This window comes from Anopheles arabiensis, chromosome 3, assembly GCF_016920715.1.
Source record: "Anopheles arabiensis isolate DONGOLA chromosome 3, AaraD3, whole genome shotgun sequence".
NCBI lineage: Eukaryota > Metazoa > Arthropoda > Insecta > Diptera > Culicidae > Anopheles > Anopheles arabiensis.
In genome coordinates this window covers 1,938,978-1,963,768 of record NC_053518.1, presented here as the reverse complement: position 1 = coordinate 1,963,768, position 24,791 = coordinate 1,938,978, and the positions used below count along the sequence as shown (strand labels likewise).

At 47.1% G+C, this 24,791-nt stretch overlaps 2 protein-coding genes across 10 annotated transcripts in view; one reads left to right on the top strand and one right to left on the bottom strand.

The window, feature by feature from the left end:
• LOC120901424 (rab3 GTPase-activating protein catalytic subunit) overlaps positions 1–24,791 on the bottom strand; it is a 115,533-nt gene that overhangs the window by 29,600 nt on the left and 61,142 nt on the right. The window lies entirely within an intron of this gene.
• The window catches only part of LOC120901422 (leucine-rich repeat and fibronectin type-III domain-containing protein 3), a 105,977-nt gene that overhangs the window by 21,693 nt on the left and 59,493 nt on the right, over positions 1–24,791 (top strand). For 7 of the 9 annotated variants that reach the window (XM_040309360.1, XM_040309366.1, XM_040309364.1 and 4 more), the window contains exon 2: positions 24,635–24,677. The gene's annotated coding sequence lies outside the window, so the exon portion shown is untranslated. Of the gene's footprint in view, positions 1–247; positions 416–24,634; positions 24,678–24,791 lie in introns of those variants that run through there. The other 2 variants (XM_040309361.1, XM_040309359.1) reach the window with 1 other exon arrangement.

Sequence of the window (24,791 nt, the reverse complement as noted above, 5' to 3'; positions counted from 1 at the left end):
CACTTTTCCCAAATTTGAAAGCAATCAACGGAACTGTTTCATTGACAGAAAATTGTTCGTAATTGAATTACTTTTCATTTTCGCCCGTATCGGTCCCGTTCCCTTAAGGCACGGCCCACAGGATGTGTGCAACCGTATCCTTGCACGAAACGTATCAATAAATGTATATCACAATTATTAATCCAATTACTTTCTTCTCTCTCCCTTCTCCTTTCTCCATACAGAATGTACGCGTTTCATCGGGGATAGCAAAGATCACAGACAGCACGTAACTGGGACACGCTCTAAAGCGAAACATCATTACGAGAAGCTCCTCAACCGCCTACCTGGCCGTTGGCACGTCATACACGGAGCACTAATGGCAATGACATTGCCTACACGCAAGAAACAATGATTACAAGCAGCTAGCTCGCTGGTAGGTGATGACGTTTGGGATACCCACAACCAGCTCTCCCCGCACGCGCATTACGAAATTTGGTGTAATTTCGCTTCCCACAACAGCTTCCTTCTTTTCTTCGCTCACCCATGGGTGCTATTGTTTGGCGAGCACTAATTTCTCCCCACACTAAGGAGCGTGCGGAGGGGAAAATACAGTGAGCAAAATCGGTGGTACACACGCTTGCGGTAATCACTGGCTTTAAGCTTTCAGCGCGCTTGCTGAACGATTGAACTTGACCGAGTGATGGTTGCTGTGAAGACACAACACCAACAGAGCACCAACACCTACAAAAAAACGAAAAACCAGTAGCTTGCGTTACCGACACACACTCACACACACGTGCTCGGTTTTCCAAGCTTTCCCTATCACCCTCCTGCACTACACCCACACCCATCCAATCGCTTCTTACAGTGACGTTGCTCTTGTTTCTCTTGCATTTCAAAGTTACTCGTTTGTGTTGCTGTAGTGTTTTCTTTTTCGGGACACTTTTCGTCGTCAGCAGCTTCCCATAGAGTACCCACCACCAACACCCCCTCACAAAAAAGCTGGAACACGACGTACCTCAATTAGTCGTAATTACACCCTCCTCCCCTCAAAGACCACCACGGCACAAGTTTGCGATGGAAAGGCAGAGATAAAGAAAAGAAGAGCAAAGCGAACCCATTGCCTCAAACGCCCGAGCAAATCGAGGAAAGTAGGAGACCGAAATGATCTGCAATTATAATTTTCTATAACCCAAATATCGAGCTCCTCCTCAAACACACGCTCTTTCCCCGTCCACGGGTGGTGACTTTCGGGCAGCAGGCTTTTGGCTTTCCCGACCGACCTACGGGCGCACGGAACGGGCCCCTCCACCAATACATCTCCAATTCGGATGCCCCGATTGTGACGGTTCGCGTAATACCAGCACGACCGAACCAACGGGTGGTGATTGCACACGTTGATGATGATGATTTGTTCGATTGAAATGCTGACAGGGGAAGTGTGGAAAAGTTCAAATTAATGTTTGATTGGGATTGAGCGAGAACAACGAATGCATGCGCAATGCAACGACGCGATGTTTGATTTGCTGCACTAGGATAATGCGATGTAGAGTGCATTTGAGGAAATTTCTCAAAAATAGCAATGCACACGGTAAACAAATGCGTGAAACTAGTTATTGGATTAGTCGAGGTGGCAAGTTTTGTGCTAGCGTGTTATTTCAGCTACTATATGATCTACTGCTATAAAGCTTCTTTGTGTGATACGCTTCACAAATAATGTTTCTTTGATTGCAGATTAAATTTGAACGCAAAGCAAACATACCATTAATCTGCTTTAAATTCTCTTTGTCTTTAAATGCAATTTCACACCATTAAAAAAATAGCTCCCTGTTTTTCGAATGTGTTTCTCTGAAACTACACCTAATACTCCGAACCGATTAAGCCTCTTAAGCTACTCAAACCCAAATCAACCCCTTTAATGCAGCTGCTTAGAACGAACGGCCACTTTCGGCTACCTTTTTCCCAATGCCCTTCGTACAGAATGCATATTGTGCCAAAAGTAAGCAATTCGTAGACCAATAAAAGAAAACCATACAAGGGAAGACAATAGGAGAAAAGGCTCCACACAACCGTTTGTTGCTGTGAAAGCACGCACCGAACATAATCCAGCGACCGGAGCCGCTTTACCACGAGCTCCCTAGGACCGCGGACAATAAAATGCGCATGAATTATTTACACCGCAATACGGCGACGGAGGGACGGTTGTACTTTTTCCCCTATTGTTTTTGTGTCTGTGTGTCTGTGTGTCTGTGTGTCTGTGTGTGTGTGTGCATTGTCTCAACACTCCAGTCCACGCGAGAAGAGCTCGCGGAAATTGCTCTTTCGGAAAGGAGCGCTTAGCATCTAATCCCCAATAGTCGGAGATGAAGTTGGCTTGAAAGTGATCCTCCCGCACAGAGGAAGTAGAGGGGCTGTGTGAGGTCATCAGCAACATGACACTGCCGATTGCGTTTCGTGGAAACAGGAGGGAAAAAAGCGCAAAACTTACCGACGACATGTGGCCGACACACCGAAAGTCATCGTCCCGCCGTTGTCGTCGTCGTCGTCGTCATTGGCCTCCAGCCTATAAATATACTACGAATACGTGAGCAGCCCAATTCGCATGATCCTGCTGAAAAGGACCGGTGAAATGGATACCGGGCACAGGATAATTGGCCAACACAGCACTCAAACAGACACACACACACACGCGCGCGGTCTCACAGGGGAGAAAACAAATGATGAATGAATGAGCGGCTCGCATACATATTTAATGATAAATTATTTTTCTCTTCACCACACCCGATCTTGTTGCCCTTGGGCGAGGAGGAGGACATCATGTGTGGCTGTTTGTCTGCGTTTTTTTTTCCGTGACGCCCTTTGCCCTTCCGGGCACTCTCTACGCGAAAGGTCACCAACAAGGTTCCGATGCATGGCACGCGGCCGTTTGGCCTGTGCAGGAATGCTGAAATTGAGTTTCCGGAGCTGCTTGCCCGGGATGACATATCGTCATATCAACATAATCGTCCATTTTCTCTCCCACTCCGAGCCCCCTGCTGGCGTGAGTGATATCAATTTACACTCAAACGAAAATAAACGAGCAAACAAGGAAGAAAAGGGGCTTTAATAAGCCGAATGTTTACCTCCATTTGCTCCGGTAAGAAGCGCTCGATTGTCTTCGGTTTGCGCCCTGCTCGTACAATCTTATTAATCAAATGCTCACCGCACCGCGCTGCCCTTTAATTAAACACTCAAATTAGCCTCGATTTACACTCTCACATACACACACATACACACACATACGCCCAAAACGGTGTATTTACTTTCCATTTGTCGGTGGACCGCAACATTTCACAACCGTGCAGCCACAAAACAAAAGGTGCAAAATCAAAAGACTGACCCTAGTAGCTTCAAAGCTCCCCTATCTCCGCGTTTTCTTGTTCGTGGCTGTGAAGGTGAAGGCTTTATTTTGGGGCCAATTCGCACACACGAACCCTCCTCCCCAAAATATGCTCCAAAACCCTTTCCACCCAAGCCACGCTTCCATTGAAAGTGATCGACGGCAAAAAGGGGATCGAGCAAAAGAGGCGAAAACGCACCACAATAAATGGGCTTTACTTTCTTATCCACTGTGCGCACAGGTTTGCGCCCCTTTTGGTTGCCCTCGGGGGGCGACCATTGCGTACCTGTTAACCTACATTACTTACCATGGCGCGGCCGCGGTAAAGACCGCGAATTCGTTCGATACCGGTTGTGCGTGTGTTTTTTTAAATGTTTTTCCTCTCGATTGTACAGATTTCCTTCCTTTCTTGTGTGATTTTTTTTCTCCTCTGTACAACCCTTTTTTCATCCAATTATAACAAAAAAAAAAACCCGATCGCCATACAAACGGACCTGGCGGTGGCTCCACAACAAAACGTGGCCGACGCAGAACAAAAGGTCTTCCCGTAGCCGGGCGTTATTCAGTTCACGTGCACAAGGGGGGCGGTTTTGAATGGGGGGTACCGTTTTTTTTATGTGCGCCCTTTAACCCTCCACACTAGCACGCCCGCCACAGGTGCTTTTGACGCCTGCGTTTGACCGCTTTTAACCCGTTTCTTACCCGTTTCTTCGTTGCTGCTTTTCTTGCAATATTGGGAAGATATCTCTGAGCCGGAGCCCCTTTATCACAATGCGTTCGTGTGTTGTGGATGCGATTAGATGCTGTAATTGGGAGCTTTTCGAGGGCAAAAAGGGGTTACGGCTAAGGAGGTTATTTAAAGCTGACCGTTATCTGCGGGACCACGGCACACACGTTGCGTCACGTTTTGTTTGTGATTTTTATGCAATGATTATGGAAGAAGGAAGGAACAACGGATTGTGTTAGTTTATCGGCTTGTTCCTATTCCAAATCAAGGCCCTATATTGAACAATAACACGTGAAAGGAAATGAAAACATTGAAAAATGTTTTATGGACTAAAGTAAACGCATAGCACCCGTCCAAAGCCGGCCCCAATGCATTGTTCCTTTTCGGTGATAATTATCTCATCATTCCGAAACAAAACCAACACTTTGACCCCAACACGCACAACGTGACGCAATCTGATAGACCTAGAACACAATTTAGCCATTTGGCGCAAATGGTTTGAAAATGATCCTACAATGAATGCGAAAGCCTGTCATTTGTTTCCCGTCTGGGCCGGTATGCACCAACCGAACTGCAATCGATTTCAAATTGCCTGTACTAACGCACTGGCACTCCGTTTCGGGTTCGGAATGCGTTCCACATTCTCTCGCACCCTCTGCGGCTTGTAGCGTCCGTGTCCGGTCGCAAATCGTGTGCAAAATGGGGACCAGCACAGAGGGCCTTGTTGCAACAATCCTACGGATTACACGGGTAAAATATAGAACGCATGCAAAGTCATCCGGAGTGTTCGCCCGAGTTCACTGTCACCCATTGCCATTGCTTGGGGGTTGCCTGGCCGCAAACGTTGCTCCAAAGTTGCGTTACACTTTTGGCCGTTTGCGCGCTTGACGCTGATGACACCGCGCCGTGTCCCGTTTTTGCCACAAGTGCACAAAGCGTTAGATTCTGGATAAACCTGTTCTTAGAGAGAGGGGGGGAAGAAGTACGGGTACATTGTCTGGCTCTGGAGCTGAGTAGAAACCTGATACTGGTGGCCACCGCCACCCGGCATCGAAGCTTCACACACTGACCCACATACGGGCACTCCCCTCCACACGGGACGAGCTCCGATCCGATCTGGGAGAAAATTTATGGCCACCGTCGGAAATCACCGTAACGCGTAATCCACCCGACACTGCACACTCACTCCACTTGCTGGCGTGGCTTTTCGCGCCAAAGTTCAATGTGAGTGTGTGTGTGCGTATGAAACAGTAGGCCGAGTCACGCCGTTGGAGACTCGGAACCGGACTTAACCACTCAAACGCTAATCTCCATCACTCAGGCCCGAGAGAGCTGCAGTCTTCGTGTGGAATGTTTTAAGCTTTTGGTATTGCATTTTACTCCCCAAAAAACAAACGCACACACACATACAGACGGACACTGACGTGAGCTGATTGGTTTTCGGTCGGAACGGGTCAGTTATGCAGTCGGCAGTTTGCAGCCAGGACGATGTATCCGGTACAAGGGAGCTTCAGCGGAAGTGAGGGAAGTGATGAGCGAAACCTGTTCCCATCTGGAGCGCATTCTCCCCGTTACGCTTTCCCTGGTCCTCATCGCTCCCCGTTGTGCTTTCCCCCTATAACGTCAGCATGATGCGCCAACATAAAGCCCAGCGGGTCCAAACCGGTCCCGGGGAGGTCCGATCCGGGCTGCAGGTGCGGTCAAGCGTTGATGATATAACACAGTTTTAGAAACCACCAAAGCTGCCAGGCGCATCTTCAAGCAGTTGCGATGGGGAGGGGGAGGAGGAGAAAAGCTCGGACATGTTGATCGTGGGGCGCGGGATTGTTTGAGGGCAACGCTACAACGATTACAGCAATCAAGCCCGGGCTTGTTTGGCCGGTTTTGGTCTCGACTAAACATACCCATTACCGCATGCTACTGCACGCGTGAATGGTGCTGAAAGACGAGGTACCTTATTTTAAATTAAATGAAGCAAAAACCAAAGGAAAAAATGAGCATGGAGGAAAACATCTAAACCAACCTCATTGGGCTGGAACAAGCAGCTGAGCCGTTCTGCTAAGCAAGTGAAGTTCCAGCCAACTATGGAGCAAAGCGTTTGTGGTCGATCTTTATGGGCTGCTAACGAGTGATTAATGTCAGCGATTGGGAGCACACAGGTATGTGCAGCATACAAAAAAGAAACATCCGTTACCCCAAGCGAGAATGATCGAAGATGAGCTCTTGATTGCTGGCTAATGATCTGACCATTTTCTGAACAGTGGCTCAGCCACACCAGAATGTGCATCTAAACGAAGGCAGATGACACACATTTGTTCACACTGAAAGCTCGGCTGCAAAGCCTCCTTTGATGGGAGAGTGTTGACACGATCTGATGCTTGTTAAAAGCGTTGAAGAAGAAGGGACCAAGCTTGGTGTTTGCAATGAGTATTTTTTACCTCGAGAATGGAATGATAGACATAAATCCCCTTCCAACACGTTGACTAGCAACAAGAGTCTACATTCGGTAGAAAACATATTGCAGCAAATAATAATGCAATTAATAAAAACAGCCCCCTTTTATCAGAAGGAAACAGATGTGATAACGGGGGAAAAAGCTTCCCACAAAACCCGTGTAGCAGTTCCAGTTTGCCATGTTCTTTATTATCAGCGACACATTCCCATCCATCAATTTGATCAACCAGACGTCAAATAAACTAACCCGGGCCCATAACTCATCCCACCACTACACTAAAACTCTGTCGTCTCTGCCCATCCAGGCCCATGGCCCAACGTGGCGCGTTTCGGCCAAACGAAATGTGCAACTTCAACGACGCCCGGTGCAGCATGTTACACAAGGGCAAACGCCGTCTAGTGCACAGTTTGCCAGTAAATCATGCACTTAGCGACACATCCCCAACCGAGTGGTGGCAGCACTCCCTGCCCGAGGGTAGGAAGTTTTCCTTTGCCACCATCATCATTCAACCGACCGGGAATGTTTCGCTTGTAACGCATGTTTTGCACCACCACCACTACAACGCTCACACTCCCAGAGGCACTCTTTCCCTGGGTCGGCGAGCCTGATAAGCCGGGAGTCAGTCTCGCCTCCTCCTCCTCCTTAGCACACACACACCTGCACATACCTGCACACAGAGAACCACATCCGCGGCCGCCCGGTGTGCTATTCCTCCCTTCCCCAACCCAAAAAGCTAACGGGAGTAATTCATTCATTTGTTCAATAATCATATTTATTAGTGCCCGCTGGTTGGCGATGCGGGAAGCAGCTAACATTTTCACACCGAAACCCAAAGCCACATGTGTCTGACGAGCGGCTCTTCCCGTGCCCTCGTTTTATCAGCTCCCCACCACTCTCGATCGGGGTCGGGAAAACATCCCACATTTGGCTCATCTCTCTTCCCCGGTGCGTTCTCTCCACAATTCCAAAGCTCGCTGGTGCGTTCAACCGTACCGGGCTTTAGAACGAAACATTTCCCGACTTTTTCCCCGACCGCTTCGGGTGACTTGCGGCTGTGCGTCTGTGCTGCTGTAGCAGCCGATGCTCGCCACAACGGTAACGTCAGCAAGGCACTGCAATCATCCGCGAGCGGACACGCAAACCGATAGCGTGTTGGGTGCGTGTTTCTGCTTCATCGACGAACCCGCCCGCCCGTACCTGGGAGGATCGACGGAAACTAACGGATTCACACACTTGCTCACTCGATAAGACGGTTCGCAAGTAGAACGTGCGTTCTTTCTGCCCGTGCGGCTGTGAAGAAATAGTGGAAAAACCGGGAACTAATTGCACCGACAGATTCGCAGTAAAGATGTAAGACGTGCAGCCAAAACATAACATTAAACCCTTCGCGCTCTAACTAATCCGCTCCGCGCCTACCGGTGTGGGATAGAGCATTTTTGTGTTTTCTTGCCTTGTTTTGTTACGTTCTTTGGGTGCATTTGGTCGGGCGAGTTTGTTTTACAATTAATTAGCTGATCCAGCCGACGTGTTGCTGTCACTCGATAAGATACGGTGATTCGGTGTTTTTGCTACAACTAAACTGGACTGTAACGTAACAGATGGAAGATAACTGTACTGTAAATAAACAGCAGAATCGTTAGCTTGGAACATTCAGAAAAGGAACAATTAAAGCTTTTTGTTAGTTTAGAAAGTATTAGTCACTGAAGGTAAATGTCAGGATTGTAGGTACAACTTTGTACGAAAAACAAGCCTCCATAGACAATCTATTTCTCAACTTTATGCGTATGCTTTAACGTTCCAAGTTGTGTGCTTCTTTAATGCGCCTTTGCCAAGTTATCTCTTCTTTGTATGCATCGTTTGAGTTGCATGAAACATGGGTTCGATGGAAAGAAAAGTAAGAACATGATAAATTATGTATTTAACAAAAGGAAGAGAAATAAGGTTCTCCATTCCAACCTTTTTAGCGTCCCTATGCTAGTGGTCAAAAGTGGGAGACACTTCCACCGACAGTCCACATTTCACCACCACACGAAGACGGTGCTGCGACAAGACAAACCACACAAGCTCCCGGATGTATGAGAACGTGGAAAATAAATGGCCACGAAAATGGCACCAGTTTGCACCATCGCTTCTTCCCCCCGGGGGTTCTATTCCCGCTTACCTCAACGCAACGCACAACCAGCTGGGGTCAGTTGCTATTCATCCAAAGCGGCAAAGACAAGCAACTCCCCGGCCCTTGTGTTGGTCGTTCAGGATTTATAGAAAATATTTATCAACACAAACATCATTAAAATTTTACAGTACATTCATTCCCGGTGCGGCCAGTGGTGTCCCGTCGTCCGTTTTTCCACGGCTAAGAATTGAGGTCGCTCTCAGAGAAAATCTCTGAAACGCAGCATCCTTTATTTTCGGTTCCGTTTGACACACACGGGGCGCAGGAAAAAGAAACGAGACACACAAAATATTAAGAACGACATGCGGTAACGGCTGCAAATTTTGTATCCGGTGCTCCCGAGGAAACAGTGGTTTCAAGATGGCCACACACACCAATGTTCCGGACATTCTTAGTCAGAATGGAAAATGGCAGAACGAAGCAAAACGGGAACGCGCAAACAAAAAATGTCTTCCTAAACCTTCTCCCGGGCAGGATAAAGCATCTGCTTGCCACCAAGGGGTGGCCGTGTTTTGGGGTGGCTTGGAAGGCAAGAAAGAATCACGATCCAAACTCTCCTTGTTCTGCCTGCCAGAGCTGTGAACGTGTATGTGTGTTTAGAGAGCAAAAAAGAAGCGCCAATCTTGAGACAGTTTAATGGAATCGAAATGACAACGAAACGAGTGCAAAATCGCCCAGATTTAGCAACGGAAACAAATGGAAACAACCCATCACACTCTTCCTCCAACCCCGTTTTCTGAGAGAGCGCTTTGGGAGAAAGCATGTCAAGGATGCATACGACGACGAACGCGCTTGTGGTGAATCGCCTCAATATATTAAGGTGCGATGGATGGCTTGAGGTTCTTCGGGCCTTTCCCGGAGGGAGAAAAAAAAGTGCCTAAAAGGGTCACGCCAACGACGGTGAAATGCAAAGTGGCAGTGAATGTTTCCCGCGATGCACTAGACGTCTCACATTCGCGCTGGCACCACCGTCAATCCACGATTCGATGCTCGTCGCAGCGTAAAATGAATCAATTTCTCAGTGACAAGATTAGAGCCGTAAAGTGAAGTTTGCCATTCTTCCCATTATGTATATGACGCGCACACACACACAACTTTTGTGGATTTTCTCAAAGGAATTTCAGTTCACAGGGAAGCAAGGGAAAATCCACTCGAAGCTTTAGAAAGGATAGACTGCAATAAGCGCTTCTTTTTTTAGCTCTGATCGAACGCTAATGCACACCACCACCCTAGTAGGCAAAGGGCTTGCGAGGGGACTACCCGCGGCACAATGTCGGCCAAATTGAGAACGACAAATTAATGTATGTGCTCTGCCCGTGAAAAGCTCCCACAGCTTGCTTCTGTTCAAGATGAAGGCGTCTGAAATGGACCACATAAAACCGAGAAAGAAAGGAACTTTATGAAGCTCCGAGCGTGTCCACCCTAGCGCACCGATACGCCACGTATATTGCTCCATGCACCATGGTTTATGCCTCTAAAGTCACTCCAAAATATGGCACCCAGGAGCAGCTGCCTCACATCTGGCTGGCGAGCCATTATCATTATTCTTATGTTAAGTAGCATTTGTGTCCTCACGCTCCCTCAGCTTTTCATCAACCATATCGAATATTGTTGCCCTGCCCTGACTTTTTCCCGTTCATCCCCCCCCCCCCCTCCAACACATATATACACCAAAAAAGTAGTCCTTGTTCGGGATATGAACGCGCCAAGGACCGTGTCCGGGATATCAAAGCGTCCCCAGCATCGGTAACGATGTGCAAAGACGGGCAGCTGGCTGTTTGACGACGACATTTAATCTGCGCTTTTGTGTCCATTCCATGCCGTCTCCGTGCCCCGAAAGCCCTAAATCAAAACCCGACCTTACCGGAGGAGGAGCCGGAAAATGGAAATTTTCATACAAAACGGGAAAAGAAATGACTTTCTTCTGGCGTGCGTCCCCACGTCGAGGCGTATTAATGGTAATGATGATGATGATGATGATCGCACTGCTCAATGAGTGGATAGATCGTGTACTGGAATGTGTCGTGCCGTGGAAACTTACTTACCACTGGCACTTCTCTAAACCACCCAGCGAGGCGATAGTTTTTCTAACCTTTCAAGAGCGGTGAGTGCAAATGCAACGCGTCCTTGTACGCCCTGACAAAGCGGTCTCATCTGCTTCTGTCATTTGCATCCATCAGCATACCCAGCAAGGTCTAGGTCTAGCATTCGTGGCGATGCGCGTTGAAAACCGACACCATTAGCACCCCGTCGACACGGTGAAAGCGCCAGGATATTAGTTTCGGCTGAAGTCCTGCGGCTGTTTCGTGTGTGTGCTTGGGTATGCCCGCCTCGCCTGTGCCTTCGGATCCATTTATCATGCGGTCAAGGGTGCGTCGTACGCACGTTAATGGTCACTTGGTGGACGTTCATTCTCCGCCAGTAGTGTGACATCTGGACGATGTCGTCCTTCTTGAAATGCCATATTTTATTCCAATCGTTTTCTACTGCCCCTGCGGCGGAGGAGCATTAAGAGAATTTTGGCCATTTTTGGAAAGCATTTGATGCGGCACGAATGTCGATGTGGTGATACATTTACGTCAGAGGTGGGATTTTTATGACATTCAAACTCATCATTCATTTTCCAATTACCCTTTCTATCGCGGCAAAGCCGTGCCTTTCTTTCTATTGAATCATTTTCGGGATCAAGAAAATGACACCATAAATAACAAACCCCTCTTTTTGTATTATTCTTGTGAAGAACCTCTTTAAACTGTTTTATCACGAGAAGCACCAGAAGCTTGAGACAAAACTACTCCTAACGATGTACGGTGGAATTTCTTTAGCACCATAGTTTCCGTTTTTACCGACCTGGCTCCTTCCTCCAAGCAAAAGTTTACCCTGATTCTCCTGTCTTCGCTACTGGAATGCAAATTTTTTAAGAACTCAACGATTATAGCTTTTTATTGTTGTTCGGGTACGGTTGGGTGACATAGACGTTTTTTTTGCTTTTCCCACGCGGCATTTGTTCCCAAAAAAGTAGGACGCCAACCCAGGGAATGCCCCTCTGGTAGTGTCCCTCTACTCGACTCACAGCAGTGTAGTGCGTTACATTGCATCCATTTGGGTGAAAACATTTCAGCGAACCGTTGGTCTGGCGCAGTAACTTCCCTCCCCAGGAGGTGGTATCGTGGTCGGGAACTCCCGCTGTACCGTCCGGATGACGTCGAGACGGCGCCATCATTACACCGGAGCGTGGAGTGGTTTTGGAGGATAGGCACACGGTGCAACTTCTCGTCCACAACAAAAACAACAACAACGCCGTCTCGCCAAAAAACTCGTGCGGATGGAAGGAGAAAAACAAAGTTGTGCTCTCCCATGCCACCCAGAGGATCAGAAGAAAAGCGGCCCCACGAGACCGTTTCCGTGCGCTCAAGTACCCGTGTCAGGTGTACATTTACAAATGTTTATGTACGTCGTGTACGGTGCCGCGTCGCAGGACTTGGGGTTTCTTTTTTGGAGTTCTCTTCTGTTACCCCCCCCCCTCCCACTGCATAGTTATGCAAACATCAGGAGGTACGCGGCAGCGCGTTAATAATACCATTATCTACTCCATCCATGCGGCTTAGTCTAATGGTATAATTTTCCGGACGCTTCTCTCTCTCCCTCTCCTCTTCTTCTGCTGGTAGCGTGAAGGTGTGTGCAACGTCTTCTCTCCAAAAGCCTCGTACGTTAAAGGACATACTACTACTGCTCTGTATAGTCGGACGAACGAGCCTTCTTGTCAGTGCGTACGTGTGTGTGTCTATGTCTGTGGGTTGTCTGTATGTGCGTCTTCTTTCAACTTCATTGCCTACTTCAGGCATCATCATGCTGAACTACATCATCAGCATCATCATTTTCCTTTCCGCGAGTACAGGCGGCCCCCATCTCTGCCTGGGTTTGGATTCATTTCCAAGCAACCGAGCCACAGCCACCCACAACCCCACACCTCTGTGCGTGTTTGCATCCCACCTCTGCTTCATCCTTCCACGGGCGGGAAATTTATTATGATCTTAAAAATTAATTAATGCCAAGAATCGCTTCGCTTTTTTCACTCTCTCTCGCTCTCTCCTAGCCTCCCATGGCGTACAAAATTTAATTAGAATCTTGTCCTCCTCATCATCCTGTACCATCGAACTGCAGGCCGCCTGAAGCGACTCTTGCCACTTACGCTGCTGGAGTTCATCCGTTGGGCGTGTGTGTGTGTCTGTTCGTAGGTGCATGTGATTGTGTTTATATGATTCTGTCCCGATGCAAAAAAAAAATACTAATCCAGCGCTAAACAAAAACACACAGCAAAAAGGACCTGCTCGCACAACAACAGCCCACACAGACACACGGCGTTCCGGAACGACAAGCAGGAGTGCCGCCGGTTGAAGCGATGGAGGAAAATGTGCATTTACGAAAGCTTCACTCCATGTGGTTATTATTTTCGGTGGAATATTTTCCGAGCGAACCATCAGCGTGAATCTGCTGTAGGCCGATGGGTCCAATGGATTCATGCCCAAACCCTCCCGAAACTCCGACTCCGGCACTGTCTGTCACATCGACAGGACAGGACACGACGGCAGCAGTAGCATAAAGTATGAACCGTACAGAAATTTGTCATCGAAAAACGTCCACCATTCTATGCGCTCGCCGTACTTTCTATAACGCCCCGGTCCTCTAGACCCTTGTTGCCAGTTGGCGAGTACGGGACAGATTCCAAAACGCACGGGAATGTTGGCGCGGAGTAGTAGTTTTTTGTGCGTTTGTATGTACGGTAAAAGAGGTTGTCTGTGGTGCAGAAGCTGGTAGTTAAAATTGCAGAACAGGGACATAAAAACACTGCAACGCTAGATGGGCGAAAACAAAAGCGAACCCAGCGAAGGCTACGGTACGCGTCAGCGGAGATCAATAAAGCACCAGACCGCGGATGTTAATGGGGTAAAAAGGGATGGCAAAAAAAAACAGCACGAATAGAATTCAGAGCGTGCAAAGGCGAAACGGTTGAAAGAGAGAATTGCAGCAGCAAATTGCACTGAAAGAATCTAAAGAATGTGATCGCGTGAAAGAATTTTAAATTGAATTCAGATTTTAGCTCGCTTTCAATTGGATCGTTTTCAATGTTTAATGTGAATGTGAGCTCTATTATATGCTCAGCTGCAATTTTGGTCATCAGAACATGTACCCTCTGCCATAGCCTATTTACTTTGTACGCCGCGCCGATCAAAAGGATTTTGCACAAATTAAACTAAATTCAAGCGACCGAGTTTAGATCTCCCGCACGTTCAAACAGTGGTCCCATGTGCGAGATCCTCGCTGTAGAAACGAAATACACAATTTGAACGAAAGCACATTGACAACGAAGTCAGCTGTTGCTAACAGAATAGAATTTTAGCTACATTCTACAAGCACCGTAGGACCAACCAATTTGTGTGAAATTCTCGTTTTGCACTTCCATCATCAAAGAACATTTCGGCAACTCAATTTCTCAGAGCCCAAATACCCAGCCGGAATTGAATAACTTCCTAGCATTGACAGTTTTAGGAACACAAACATAATCGATCGAACTACTAATGGAGTTCGGTTAAGAAATTTGTGTACTCTTTGTGGCAGAAAATCTGTTACATTCTTCTGTTTTCTAAAAATAGTATCGCACAGGATGTTCTACCAACCCCAAAGAAGCTAGAGCCATATTTTACAGACCTGCTCCGTTGTGTATCTACCAGCTACAACAGACAAGGAGCTGGTAAACTCAGACTTCTGGGGTCTGGAGGAGCGTTCCGTTGGTATTTTGTCGTGGTTTGTTACTTGTTTTTTTGTTCATTTGTTCCCCCCATCCCGTATTACACCATTTTACTTCAAATGTAGACGATTACCGCAACACAAATCCACCCTTCCATTCCCCCACTCCACTCAGCCGGCTGAAGGGAAGAAATTTATTCCATTCACATCTCGGTACCAACGCCGAGAAACACTCACACACAATCTCGCGTACTCTCCTGAGACATTGCACGACATTTGCCGGTACAAGCGATGCCGGCATTCCAAAGCACCCGGAACCCGGTGAGGTGGGTGGAAGCGGCAGGCCTTAGCAGGAGATAAACGAAATGGGCTACACATTTATCACCCTTGGGGATGGGAGAAGGAAAAGACAAACATAACAAAAGGCTCGGCGTCTCTCGCTCTCGTCTGCGTGATTTACTAATTTATGTGGGGCCAATGCAAGGAATTTCAAATTCCATCAGTTTGCAAATTATTTGCAGTGTGTTTTTTTTCTTCTTGCTTTTTGTGCTTTTGTTTCCGCTGAGAAAGAGATATTTCCCCAGTCTGGGAGTGGAAGTGGGACCATTTTCATGGAACAACGTAAAGAAGATGTAATGTTGAGCAGGCAGGCAGGCTTCTTTTTATTGCCCGTCCTAGTAACCGGTACCGGACGCAAGTCCATGGAGAGATTCGAATGATAGAGAGCACATCGTGTCATCGCTAGCAGTTCCTGGGCTGTGCAGCAATTTACGAAGAGCTCCGAATCGCTTTAAATTGAACGAGAATTGTAAAACCCAAGAACAGGGTTACGATGACAAACTCACAGTCGTTAACTAGAGCTGCAGCAATCGTTCTGAGAATGGGACACCGTAATGCACTCATTGGATTTGGCTTTGGCGTGTGGCTGGCTCCTGTTCTCCTTCCATCGTTCTCGAAGAAACCATTTATCTTCATTTAATTTCCCACCCAGCCCAAACCCAAGTCGGTTAGTTACATTGGATTAGATAAGGGAAAAAGAGGATCAATTCCCACTGCTGACTCATGCATGAGTGATTGGATGTGTGGAGAAGGAGGTCCTTTTGCACATTGTAACAGGCTTCAGCTAACGAGAGTTTGAAAAATCGAAACGATAGTTCGTAGTTAGAAAAAATGACCTAAAAACACGAAAAACTATTTTTTTCCGATATTGAAAATATCGAGATTGAATTTCTCTTCCAATATTCGTTTACATTGCAACACACTTTTGCAACAGCAGCATAAAATGTTGCTGCGTATATCATTTTGCCATTTTTTCCCCTTTAGCTGCTTCATCAACAACCGCAGTGGTCCTAACGCTTGCTCCTTTTTTCTGTGACAGCCCGTTGTCACAGTGGGCTTGGTCGGCTCGATTTTAATCGAACCGACGATCCGTATCGTTGTTCGCACGTTCAAGCTTCGTTGGGTTTAATTTATTCCGTTGATTTCCCGATCCCCGAAACGGACCTCGAGCCGAGCCACAACAGCAGTACGTGCGTATCACGTTGCATCAGCAGGAGCTTTCCTGAACGGGAGGAAAAGAAAAGTTTGATTGAAAACAAACTTCGCTCCGATCGATCCGAATCAAAGTCCTCCTCCTGCCTCGGCTGGAAAATTGGAACAGGAGTCAAGGGTGCTGATATCCATTTTTCACTAATGAACCAAATGATTTGTTCTGATGAAATCATCAGTCAACGGGCGTCGGCGCCCTTGCCTTTCGGCTTCTCGTTGCGTACAAGAAGAATTAACGGAGAAATGGGTGTGCTGGCGCACACAAACAAAATCAACACCGCAATCTCGGTTTCGGGAAATTGAGCTCGTTCCGTTGAAGGCATGATACTTTTAAATTATGTTTGACATTCGCCACCCACCCCTGTTGGGGTGACGGATCGGATGGGGCAGCTGTCATTCATCAGTGATCGCGTTGCGTCCTCAGCCCAAACGAGCCCTGTCGTTACGGTGATACTGATTGATGCTGAGTATGGATGGGTGTTATCCAGTTTGAGCCGAGGAGCATCAATTGAAGTAATTAATTCTTGCCCCGTGCCAATCATGGCATTGGAAGAATGATCAAGAAGAAGATGTGACATGTGATTGTGTTGAGCGGATTCAAGTCACAAAATCATGCCATTCCCTTAAAGTAGAATCTCCAGTTTCTCTTGCCTTGCATTTGAGCAAGATATTCCAATCAAGCATCACTTTTGGACCTTCAACACCTCCATACCGCGGTACGAGAAACAAGATAATGAAGATTCCGAAGACCTCTCCAAGAATTCACCCGCAGACTAAAAGCGAATCGCATGACAATTACGAGCGGTCGGCAAATATTTGCACCATTCCGGTGTCGTCTGGCCGCTCATTCCACCGATGACATAATCAAGTGTGGAATTTTTGTGGCACGCAATTGTTGGAACATGCTTGGAAATCGTCCCTCTCAGGTGTGTGTGTATTTGACCCGCAGCAGAAAGCTTGCCCACTGTCCGGCGACTGGCCTATGTGGTGTTGTGAACCCCACGTGTGTGTCTTGCAAATCACAACAGCTTTCATGTTGGTAGGTGGTTCGTTGCCATTGCCCGTTTATGCTGGAATGTTTCGCGTGAGAATGTTTCCCTGCTGCTGTTTGTCTTCAAAATAGCACCGGTATGACCTAATCGGAAGCGAGACAATTACACGCTTCTTTGCAGCCGGTTAGGCAGAGGATGATGGACGCTAAGTGGAATCGAATTGCCTTATAAGTGTGCTGGTAGGGATTGTTCATGGAGTAGGAACAACATAATGGTACCAAGTAGTGACTTGCGATGGGAAGAATGAAGCAAAGAACTAGAACTACTTTCAATATTCCATCAGAATCTTGGTTTGTTTTGTAAGATAAGAGAAACCAAAAGAATTAAAATCAATTTCACAGACCTTAATGTTTAGTCATTTAAAAGCCATTTCACCCTCCAGGATCCCCAGTGTCAGCTCCTGCTCTATTGTACTATTTTTCCTCATTAGACACGTTTCATACACTCATGCTGTAGTCTTACCACGACACAAACACACAAAGAAGCATTTAAAATTCAATTTAAATTGAAACAAAACGCCCCACTGCTCCGCATGACGCACAATGCAAACATAACCTAATGAAAAGAAAGGACAGTGTGGAAAACCAGCTGAAAAACACGTGCTCTACTACAGCTTACCCTTTCTGCCCCGGCTTTGAAACACGTGTAAGCGGAGGAGGATTGTGTAGCAAATAAGCTGCCACTTCATTTGTGATACACTCTCACTCTGTGCACAATACAAACCAAAGCAGTTGCCGGACGGAACGGAAGAATGGGAGATGAAAATACATGCATCTGCTTCACTTGTGCACAAGACACGAAATTGCAATGAACCCCGGTGGAAATTCACAAGCGCTTATTTCATTTCCCACTCACACTAACTCACTCGCCGCGTTGGACAGACGGCCGAGCGGACCGGGGACGAAACTCAAGCTCACTTTTTAAAAGACTCTTTCGAACTTCATTAGCCAGACCCGTCAGCGGCGGTTTGTTCAATTACAGCGTCGGAAGCGAACCAAAAAGACTCCCGAATTCCCTTAGCCACTCGTTTTTGTTCCTTCCCCAGACGTCATTACACGAAATCGAATGCACAAAAGTCCAACCGTTAGGGCAGCTTCTGGTTGCGAGAAGTGGTTAACTTACTGGAACAAGTGGCACAACTTTAGAAAAGAAGTGACTACTCTTTACTGGAGCTTGTTGGTGAAAGAAAAACCACAGAAACACACACACATGGACGAGTAGTAGAAAAAATCGTTCGAAAACCTTTTTTTTTTGTTTTCCCATTTGCTTTTTTCCTCTGTTTGATGGTTAGTTGGTGCCCAAACACTTCACAAGTGTCACACCCGACTACACGCTCTTCATATCACAACGGGGCAAAGCATGGAATCGAGTAAAATAAAACACACTTTCGTTAGCGTTCGTTTGGGTTTGACTGCAGGAGGACGAAACATCACCGAGTCACTGGACAGCCCTTCAGCCGTCCTTTGGACAACAAAAAACAGAGCGGGACAGCAGAAGCTAATTTAAAATAAAACTTTTCTTTATTGTCTTCCCGCAAGAAGGGGGATATTTGGAGCGGGATGGAGAGCACCGCGGTGATGTAGAATGATCTCAACCACACGTCCAAGCCGACGGGCTTTAGTGTTTCGTAAAAGTTTCTGTCACCTTAGACTTCCCTGGCCAAGCTGTGGAGCAAAGGAGGTGCCGCCCCTTCTTCCTCTAAAACCACTGCCTAGTTTGCTCGGGCTGGGTCATGTCATATCGCATCCATCAGACGGGCAGTATCGAGTTGGAGCTGAGTTTCTTGCGGAGTTTTTTTGTACGGACAGGTCTTGTGCGCCAACCGGAGATTGGGTTACTGGGCACGCTAAAACCGGTGTTGACAGCCACCCACCGGAAGAGCAGTCACACGTTTTTGTGTCACACATACACCCGAGCCGAGTCGTGTGGTACAACCACGTGAATTAATTGTGGCGTTTCAGGAAACGATTCAATCGCCACACACAAACATACCCTCTCACGTGTTTGGATTAGAGTTTGGGTGGTTGAGATAAATCGATTTCTACGTCGGAAGATAAAAATACACTCACATAAAGCACAATTCAAACATCCTGGAACAGCTGATTGACGCTACAAATACGGTGACAAATGGCTGCCGGAAGTGATAAGCGAATTGTGTGTGGTGCTGCCAGAGTGCAATATCCTTTTCTCATTTGCATGCGCGCGAACGTCGAAGAGCGTTTTTATTTTTATCCTGCATGAACTTATGCTTCTGCTGCTGCTGCTTCCGATTCAACTCACAAATGCAATTGCATTTTGCACCGCACTGCCATCGCACACGAATTGATGCACATTTAAAAAAGGGAAACCCCTTTCGAATCGTTAGTGTGGAAGGGTTTAGGCCACACAGTTCGCTCGGTTGAATTTTTTGTGACATTTGCTACGCTTTATACAAAGTCTCGTGTGGTTTTTAGTGCATCGGAATGACATTATACCCCTGCGTCGCACGGTTGTACGGTGTGAAAGCTTCGAAAAGTTATGCACCGCAGAGCGAGAGAGCGAGGCCTTCCCCCCATTGGACCGCAACGATATAATGCTGTCGGAATCCTGTGCATTCATGTTCAGTCTTTTAACGAAACTGATGAGTACCATCTAAAAACGGAGGTGAAACTCGTTTGAGATGATGCTTGAGCATGCTCACACCATGCCGTCCAGTGATGGTGCTTGTATTTTTGGAAAGAACTAAATATTTTTGCCCTCATCCTCACAAAAGTGGGAAAACCAACACCCTAAATGACCAGCAAATAACTTTTGTGCTTATCAAAGTGTGAACAACGGAACCATGTCTCCAAAGTCACCACGATCCCTTTCCCTCCTCACGATATGCGCTCCACTGCATGGTGGTAACGTTTCAGTGTCTCAAACCGAGCAAGCCTCCCTCGGGGCGTTTGAGAGCCTTGTTTTCCCGGGATCGTGCTCCAGTCGCCAGCAGCCGCAGCAACTTGGTGCACCAACCTAAGAGCAGGAGCAGGTTAAAAACGTTAACTTAACGTTCGAAAATGCAAACCGAATCGTATCCACACTCCGTCACCGTCCACCACCGTCGTGTGTCACTAGATCGTCCGCAACGGACCGGAAATGGAATCGAGAATCGTTTGTCTGTCTGTCTGTGGAGCTTTTCCCTGGCCTAGCCCACCGCAGATTGATGGAAATGAGGGCTGGAACGAGAACAAAAAGAAGGCTATGTGCTAACACACAGTAGTTGTGTTTCCACCCCGTTTTGCAGCGCCCGAGCGCCCGCACAGTTTGAAGCGTGACAGTTTTTTTTTTCTTAGACAACCATCATCACCCGCCATCATCATCATCGTTCGGAATGAACAATATCAAGTACGGAAGCTTTTGTGTGTTTGGGGATTGGTTGGGCGATTGTATGCGGCAAATTGTCATGCAAACTGGTCATTCGAAACAAAGACACAAAGGCCTTCCTTTGCTTGCTTTCTGGCGGACTTCATTCTATGGATTTGGGTTTTTGTAAACGACGCTTTTCTACAAGCTTTTTTTACCTCCCTACTATTGTCAATCGGGACGATATTCCACCAATTTTGAATTCAGTTTGTGTTTTCGGCCAACAAAAACTGCGAAAAAGTGAAGGAAGAGGATATGCATCTCCAATGCATGGAAAGGAACACAACCAAACGCATCGCGAATGGGAGGCGCGTGGTGCTGATGCAAATGAAATGTAATAGTTGCAGCATGGAACTGCAGATCCATCTAGGAAACTGTTTTCGCGGCTTCAACTGCCTACAGCGTAGTGACGGATGACAGTGATCGAGCCTGCCAAGTTCCGTGCACAGAAAGCACGCTTTTTCTCTCGCTTTTGTGGCACGCTTAAACGAGAAATTCCGCTGTAGTGTTATCTGTCGGCGGGGAAAGCCCCAAATCTGAACGCTAGTTGAAAGTGGACCCATTCCGCAACCCTTAGTGAAATCCAAAACCAGAACGAGTCAAAGAAAATAGTGCCAGCGGTAACCTCCGGAAGGATGCAAGGTTCCATTCGAGCTGGAAGTCTATCTTTGTGGGACAAACAAAAACAAACTAGAAAAAATCACACCACGCAAAGCATCTCCAGCACGTCCATCAACGCAACAGCTGAAACGGACCGAACGCAACAAAGGATCCGTTGGAATTTTTTAATCGAAAACCGAAACCTTTCTCGGCGTTTGGCTCTCCTGTTATAGTACACTATCGTGTGAAAGAGGGCTTGGTCTGGGATGAAATTAAAAGTGCAGAATAAAATCACTCCCAACATCAGTTCCGTCTCGGCGTGTGAAATGAAAAATTGCACTTTACTCAAGGAAGGATCGATTTGATTTCAGTCGGCATGGTAGAGTTACAGAACGTTTAGCGTTGATGGGTGTTTGTGTGCATAAGAGAAGAAGCTTTTAAATATCAAAATCTGAGTGTTATAATGATAGCAAATGTGCAGGAACTATAGTGTTTATTGTTACTAGTGCTTCAAAATACTAAGTTAGTCTTTGCAGCTAAAAAAGATTTAACTTTAAATCAAAGGATACTCAACCGCTCCCAACTCCTAAGGGTGCTATAAACTTATAGACGGTGCGAGATGTTGAATATCTCGTCACCAACGAACAAAAAATGGCACAAAATAAACATTGGACACTGAAATTACCATCATCGCGCCACCGCCACTACGACAGCTCGTGATTTCTTTCCGTAGCATTTCCGTCATTTCCATTTTCACTTACAGACGCACCACGCCACGCATTCTCCGGCTCAAAGCTGCTCTCACGGGTCTCTCACCCCACCCAAGGAGAAGTGCCGCAGGTGTCGAATGCGATGGGAAAAGTGACAGTGTCTTAGCCTTTTTTGTTTTCGGGGTAACTTTGTCGTCACTTCCGACCGCTATAAGCGAACACCCAAAACCACTGTGTGTCTTACGGTTTTACGACTGACGTGGTGACGTGGCGCCAGGAAAGAGGGGAGCTAGCAGCCCGACGAACCATTTGCATTAATTCATGCATCCGCCATCCAGCCGGACGATGTAACGCAGGCCCTCTCTCTAACTGGCTACCCCATGCCATTATCTGCAGCGTTGAGATTGTGAGTTTTACGAGCAAACGGAATCGGCAACGTCGAGTTTGGCTTGCGTTTGTTTCGGGCGGTGCGTTTTTTGTTAAACATTCGGAATGAATATTTTACGTTTATCTCAATTAGATGTCGGCGCTTTTCTTCCTCTCTTTTCTCGGAAGCCGATTGTGCGTCCGAGTGACACAATCCAACGCACCCGGCTCGGCTGATGATGTTATGCCGTTTTCGCTGTCGATGACGCTACTTGGACTTTCTTCGAATCGGGCTGAATGTTTCGTCTGCGTAGACATGCTCGGTGCGAGATATGAGTGATATCATTTCCGGCCCATGTAATGGCCGTCTGAGTTTCGGAGACTGTCGTAAGAAAGTGATCGTCCACGACGGGAGCTCTCCTCGTGAGCCTGGGAAATATCCACCAACTGCAGCAGCTTAGTGAGAACACTGTTTCTAGACACTATTATGCATGCTTCGGAGGCTTCAGCTATAATCCCCTACATTAGCCACAGTTCAAACGTTCGCACAGATTAACGATGGCTTGCGGGGTCGAGTCGACCTACAACCTCAGCTCCTTCAGCTGCCTGCAAACAACACCAACAGGTTTGACCCTTTCCGACACACCATACACAACTATCGATTTTGTATGCCATTTGGCGGCTTTATTTTGTTGCTACTTGCCTTCCCTAACAAGTAGCTCATTTGAGACGCTGTGCAACATACTTGCGGCTGGGGAATTGACCGTGAGAAAATGGCTTTCCGGCCGGGTGATCAGAATATACTGAGCTGCGAGCGACAGTAAGAAGCAGTAGAAGTAAAAAACAACAACCATACACACACAAACACATACCATCCAAATGGAGCCCATTCGATGCAGTTCATCAAATCATACACGCGAAAAGGACTGGTTTTAATGATGCACCTGCACCCCGTCGATGCAAGTAGCAAGCGAGTCGCTCCGTCGACACTGCCACCGCCGTTCGGACAACATTCCTGACGCTGTAAACACGCGAGAAGAATTACTAGGTTCACACGAATCTTGACACCGGGCGTCTTGAGGTACTCTGCACCGCACTCGCAAAGAACTCCATTACGGGGTGCCGGTGCCTGCATGCATTCCAGTGAGTGTGTGGCAATATACGCCACTGCAGGGGTGCGCTGACTGTGGTTTAGATTCGTTTCGAAGGGCATGCGGGAGCACGGATACACGGACCGTGTTTCGAAATTGACCGAGCGATCACCGACCAACCAACCAGCGGTTCAATCAAATTAGCTACCGTGGCCACACTGTCCGCTCTCCCTCGTTGCGGGGCAATATTTTTATGGTTCCCATTTAAGCGCACGTTTGCATTTGACACGCTGGACGTAAAGTGCTCTCGTTTCTGGGTCAACTTCATCCGGTGACCGAGAGAGTCACACACACACAGGGTAACCAATTTCAGCACAGCGAGACGACCTGGACAAGTCTCCTAAACACCCATGGCACACCAACGCGCAGTGCATCTTTCGGTGCATGTAATTATCAATCGATCCAACACAATTCATTCACCCTGCCGCAAGAAGAGGAGTTTACCACTCGGCACTCGATAATAAGCGGGCTATTGCTGTTTGTGGTGCTGTTGCTGCTGCTGCTGCGCCTCAAAACCACCACCGACGGCATGAACACATAGTCCGTGGCAAGCTTTAAACGCGCGAGCCTGAACCGCACACACCACAATCGAGCAAAACGGACCATTGTTGTGGTTCGAACGTTCGGTCGATTAGGGCTGGAAATTGATTACGGTCGTTAATCGAAAAGTGGCCGTGATCAGTTTAGTCCATGCGCACGGTTCAGTGGCGCTGGACACGGGAAAACGGGGAAACAAGCTCATTAACAGGGTTGCTGCTCTCCGGCTGCACTGTCTTCAGGCACGGTAATTGAATCGTCCGCAAAGCTTTCGCATCGTCGCGCGCGCTCCCCAGTGATAGTTTGTGGAGGCATTATAATCTAGTTGAAGGAGGCTCGTTTAAGCGCAGTCCCCACTCTAGCTGGAGGGATTATTTCCCCTGCGGAATGCAATCGAGTTTCTGCTTATAATATTTCGTCTCAATTTCGTACCCAGAGAGCATATCTTGGTGCTAATTATTAGCAAATATTAGCACAAGTTTGCACCATACGAATCGGACAGTTGAACAAAGGGTGCATTAACCAGGAAGAGGATTTTGAGACGAAGAGAGCTCTTAGCTAAAATAACATCTGATAGCTTATTTGTATTGTACTTGTACTCATTATATATAGAAAGCTTCCCAAGAGTAAGACTCCTGCACATAATAGCGTAACTTCAAAATAAACTTTTCATCTGCTAACGATAGAATTGTTATTAGAGAATATATTTCATTGCTTCTTTATTCAGTCAAAATTCATCAGACATTCAATAGGAGAAACAGTTGTTGCAGAAACTATTTAATGAATCAATTCCATCGTTTTTTTTTTTTATTTCTCTTCCAGACGGAACTTCTATCTTCCAGCAACAACATCCCAACCATCGTTGGTAAGTGCCGCCGTTCCACTCGTTTGTCCATCCCCGAAACATACAGCATTTACTTAACCGGCGACAAGCGCCTCACGCTCCTGCCAGCACTACAACAACTCCAATCAGTCAGCG